The sequence below is a fragment of the Camelina sativa genome, chromosome 5, assembly GCF_000633955.1.
Source record: "Camelina sativa cultivar DH55 chromosome 5, Cs, whole genome shotgun sequence".
Classification (NCBI taxonomy): domain Eukaryota; kingdom Viridiplantae; phylum Streptophyta; class Magnoliopsida; order Brassicales; family Brassicaceae; genus Camelina; species Camelina sativa.
The window spans coordinates 12,169,125-12,175,347 of record NC_025689.1 but is presented as its reverse complement, the minus strand read 5'-3'; positions in this window follow the sequence as shown (position 1 = coordinate 12,175,347).

Genomic DNA, 6,223 nt, shown 5'->3' with positions numbered 1-6,223 from the left:
ATTTCCACAAAAAAAAAAGTATATTGGACATTTACAAAAATACTATTTTATATATCTTTTTGCAAAATACCATCTTTCATTGTTGTCTATTTTCAAAAATATCATTATCTATATACAAAATGACTAAATTCTAAAACTCTAAAGTCCAAATAATAAACTTTATCTCTCAAAACTATACTATTAAAAATACAGAAAACCCAAATCTAAAAAAAAATATTCCAAAAAAAAAATCAATTAATATATTGTAATGGTGTTAAATAGATCAATAATGAAACTGACTAAAAAAATATTTTTGAAAAATAATATCAATAAAAAGGTATTTCTAACAATTTTTTTTTTTCTAAGAATTTTGTATATATTTCTATTAAACTTAGGATAAAACTTCTTTAATTCAATACTAATTCAACCCATTGTCATTATTTACTATTTCCTGAACTGAATCTCGTCTCTCCTGATCAACAACTTTGTCTTTTTTTTGGTGCTTAATCCTCTTTCCGATCCTCCAGTCCTCAACAATCATTGTCCCGTTCAGAAACTAATCCCCAAAATAAATGTAAGCATTAGTACTCCCAAATATATCCCTTCCATTGTCGAGTTAAATCCACAATGCGTCCAAAACCCGCCTACAGACGAAGCTGATCACACCAGCTCACCACAACACCCAATCAACCTTCATTAACCTCCTTCAGGTTGGACTCGCCCTCACGAGGCTCCCAAAGGAACCGTACTCCGTTTTCAGTCAATCATCCCACTATTTCCTCCATTAATTGAGCTTTCGAGACCGAAATAAAACTCCCTGATATATAAACGATGTCTTACAAAAAATTGTTACTTTACCAAATGAACTTCCACATTAATAATAAAGAGATAATTCATAATTGTATTTTGGCAAATTACTATTCATTAACAACGAAATAGACAAAAAAAATTGTAACAAAACAATACTTATTACTTATTAGTAGCAAAGCATAAGACTACAAAAAAAATATTTTATTACTGAAACATGGTTACAAAAATTTACTCGCTTTAGACGCCACATACGAATTGAACAGACCCAAATGGTTACACAACGTCACACATAGAATAAACAGAATAAATTGCAAGGAGATTCCAACTGTTAATTTATGTGCCAAAAGAAAGAGAAAAGTTGGCAATGATCCATAAAGATCAACCACCTATTTATTTGCAAAACTAATAGAGCAACCATTGCCACAAATAAAGAATGTACGTTGTTGCAGAAGTTTTATTATAGTTGTATATGATGTATACTACATCGCAATAAATCGAGCAGGAAAATTTATTGCGATACAAAATTAATAAGTAATCTTTCAATCTATCTTTTCAGCCTAAAAAGTTACACAAAGATCAAAAACAAAGAAGCAACATTTATACAAAGCTTATGTGACATGTAACACTGAGGACTAAGTAGTACGACTCTTTTGTCCGGGTCTTTCAGATCCTAAACGTGAAGGAGTCACCAAGACCGAAAATATTCATTATTTATGTAATCTTTGTCCCGTCTTCCCTGTAACGTAAATCATAATGAAAATGGTATTCAACATGTGTTGAAAAAGAGATACCAAAGTTCAAACTATTCTTACTTTCATTGGAGGAGGTAAAGTAGTGTATACCTATGCACACAAGCAATTGTTTCAAAATCGTCGCTTCAGTATTGTTTTAAAGTAACCCCATCCATAGAAATCTCGAATATTTTCTAATTCTAATCCGAGTGGGAGTTCGCTCTAGCCGATATTTCTCTCTGGCACAACCACCGAGGACGCTTCCCCCGGCGGCGTCGAGACCGATCGGCGTCGCTGGGCCTTGGATCTGTAACCTTCGTCCTCTCCTCTCTCCGCTCATATCTCTCTTGGTTCTTGTTCTCTTCACTAGAGGCCTTTTGAGATTTCAGAGCTCGTTTCCCTCTTCCCTCCACCTCCGTCCACCCCTCTCGGCGACCTTGATCCCCTGATCTTGCAACCGCCTCCACAAACCCTAGAATGCCCCGGTAACCGTGATTTCTTCTCCTCGATCTGGCACATCCCGCAATCAACAACAACACCTCTCCGCTCCTCGGATTTACATCCACTCTCCAAGTATTCTACTTGGTTGCAGATGGACGGGAGCTCTGTTTTGATGCCGGAGCCATGGAAGATCTTGATGGAGATTTCAACAAACCCGGCGGTCTCTACTTCCCTGACGACGCCTCCCTGGCCCAGGTCTGATCTCCACTCATATCTTAGCTACCTGGTAGATAGTTTACCTTGGTTAAACTATGTCATAACCCCGAATTGGTACCTAATCCGACCCGAGTTAGATAAAGATACATCGAGCTCAAACCTGTTAGCACCGTTGTTGTCTGTTTGGTCAAGTCGAGTAATTCTCGAGAACAGATTCCTGGTTCTTTCTAGTTTGTCTGATAATCCTTTGTGTCGAGACCAGTTTGTATCCGGTTTTGAGTTGAACTCTACTCCTTCCCACCCTAAGCAAGCTGTGTTTAGTTTAATGGTCTCTTTAGCCCGAAGACTGCTGATGAACCTTAAATCAACATCGTTGCTAGAATGGCTTAGGAATCTTTTGAAAATCATGTTCTTTGGATACCTTAGGGATGATCCCACTTATGGAGGCAATTTGGTGCAGACTGGCATTATGATCCCATCTCTATGGAGTGGTGATTACCGGTGCTCCACCATTGCCCTGTCCATACCTCACCAAACCTTAATGATCCTTAAACCGCATAGTTGCTACTTTTTGAAGTCCCTGCATTTCACCTTAAAGGTTAGTGGCATTATGACCCTCACTCAAAGAAGTGTTGGTTACCACAACCCTCTAACGGCATACTCTATCAACCTTGGACCATCAACTACCCGTGTAGTAACCGGTCATCAGAGCCTCAACACCCAGGCTCGAACCTTTGGCAATGTAGCTTTGTCATTCTCATCTCCGCCAAGTCTTCGAAGATTCAAGATAGTGGCTTCATACTCCTTTGACCTGCTCATGGAGTCTGCATCGGTTTATCTTGACCTTACAAGTCCCATATTGCTTTTTAGCATGTGGCTCATAGCTCTCAAGCTCTTCATATCGACTGCATTTATCTATCTATGTTCTTTTACTGCTTTATGTCTTTTGTATCCCAAACAATCTATGTTCTGTATGCTCCGTTCTACTTAATGAAATGAGAACACCCCTTTGATCAAAAAAAAAAAAAATAGAAATCTCGAATCAGACCTGAATACATAAAAGTTGGAATATTAATAGGAAACAATGCGTATAGATGTTAAAATACAAAAGTTATTCAGTTTAAGACAAAAGAATAACTCCATCAATAATGCATCCACTGATTTAACCTATAAACATGGCTGGTTAGACTTAGGCGACCAGTAATTTTGATTAGGTATATCTCTGTCAAAAAAAAAAACGAATTCATATTAGGTTGGATTTAAACAATGAAAGCGAAAGATACATCATAAAGCTAACACGACACTAACCTATGAACCACATTGGAATTAGTGGATAAACCACCACGTGCTCCAATTTTTTCATCGACCTTTGGTGAATCTCTAACCTCATTTTGCATAACTAACTTCTGCATTCGTAAGCAACTTTCCTCCTAAGATACAAACCATAGAAACATCAACATATAAATCTCAAGCATTACTTATCTACTCAAATCAAGCAATATACATTGAATGAACTGTTACCGAGAACGAATGAGTAAGATCGTAGCTAGATTTGAAAGAAGAGACATAAAGGAGAAACGGAACAAAAACGGACACCATCGACCTCTTCTTCATAGTTAGATCGTAGCCTTTCCAATCTCTCAAAAACCCACATTTAAGATCGCTAGCAAAAATCTAAACAAATATAGACAATTATAAGGCTCGCGAGACTTTGATATCAAAAATCCTCGACATTCCATAAGATGAATCAGTGCGATTAGATCTGCTAATTCGCCGGGACAGATAGATCAGATGAAATCAAAGCAAATAAAGAGAGAACTTATTGGAGAAGTCACTGCTCATGATTACGTCGGACATTTTGTACAAAAGAGCGGTTAAAAATAAATCGGACTCGAAAGAGGTAGACGCGGATCCTCTAACCAACGAGTCGGGTTATATTAAAAACGCGCGGATCCTCCGGTTAATGGGTCCGACTTTTTAGTTTCGATTTTTTTTTTCTCCAATTTACCCTCCTTAATTTCAATTAAGCTTTCTCCTCTATGTCCCTTAATTCAATGAAAGTCTATGTAAATAAAGCGATAGTTTCGGACATGTCTTAAAACATACTCCTCTTTTAATTACACTTGGATGCATCAACTAGATTACAAACGATTTAATATTTGAAATATCAAGAACGATTACAAAAACTCATGGATCTATTGTATATATGGATTTGAAGAAGAGGTTATAGCTACATATTGTGTGGAATATAAACCATGGAAGGTGCAAGAGGAGTACAGTCTAACCACTTTGATATCATCTTCACACAATGAAAATGAAGATTTGTCCCAATGATATCACAACTGAGAGCATGATCCCATGATCCCATGGCAAAAGATGCAATATAAGATATATTATAAAGTCAAAATATAAACTATAAGAGATATGTCCTTGTGATAATTGTTGTAACCAGATGAATAATTGCTGATTTTTAAATCACTGAAATATATTGTATGTGTAGAGTTTAGTTTTTTCTTTCAATGGAATATATGTTATTTATTTGGAAATTTATATAAATTATATATGGTTACTAAGTTGTTAGAATATTCAACGGATCATATTACATATTTTATTTTGAAAATTTATTTAAACCTAATGTGCATGTTCTGATTGGTACCCACCTTTGTTTTTTCATCAGATGAAGAGTGGATTTATAGATGCCTCTACAATCACTCTCATCATTGTAAAGAAATGGGCTAGACGTCTGGAAACATCATTCGTATAATTGATTATACACATGCTAACATAACTAAAATGTGTTTGGTTAGATCTACTATACTTTAAAGTCACCTTCATCATCCAAGCCTTTATGAAATTGCTTTTGAGGAAATATCTGTGTGATTAACCATGTAACTTGTAAATACATTTACATTACTTACAAAAAAACGTTGCATATCTTACATATTTATATCATTTATCATAACTAATATAAATTATTTATATTATTTTAGAAATCTGATGTTAAAATCAATATTATAATAAATTATATAAAAATAATTTTTTCTTTAGTATAATATTTAATTACTTATAATTTAATCATATTTGTTTATATATTCATTTGATAATATATATATATATATATATATATATTGTTTCTACTACATTTATGATGGGGCATACATATAGTTGTTATCCCCACTAAGTGAAGAGAATATTGTTTTTGCTACACCCAATGTGGGATACAAGCTATTTATTATTATTATTATTATTATTTTTTTTTGTGTTGTCAATTTGAATTTTAGTTTTAGTCCATTAAAGAATAACATAATTATATTTTTGAACTATTTTTGAGTGTTTTATTTATAAAAAAAAATTTGCATAATATTTTTCATGCTAAAAAAATGAAAAAAGTAATTACATAAGTTTTTACAACCTAAGTTCAGTTAATATATTATTTTGACATATAATTTTACTAGCATTATTTTTTAAATGATGTAAATTTTGAATCATTTTTCTAAGTGATGTTAATATAAATTATTTATTTGTATCAGTATTTTGAAAGTGATGTAAATGATTTAGATTTGCATCAGTTATAATGAAATGATGTCATACAAATTAATAATAATATTGATTATTGTAACTGATGTAAAATTATATTTTTTTATATCAATTGTTGAAAAATAATATAAAATAATATTACTTAATTTTGTGATACTATTTAAGTGATACAATATGTTCACTTTTTTTTAGGTGGACCTAGCGATTAATCAACTAATAAAAAATTACACGAAAATTAATCAGTGACTATTTTTTAGAGCTTATATCTAATTTTATCAGTTATATATTCCATCTTGTGGGTAAAATTACAGACAATACCATTGGTGTAGGTAATTGTGTCATAGGTCAATGGTTTTCAATATTTCACTTTGATATAGAGTAAAATAGGTATTTTATTCTCTTCTTCTTCCTTTGGATTGTGCAGCCTTAACCCTATACCGAGGAGTAGGTTTTTTTTATATAGTTTTAATCAATTTTTGTTCAATCTGCATTTTATTATACCTAAAATT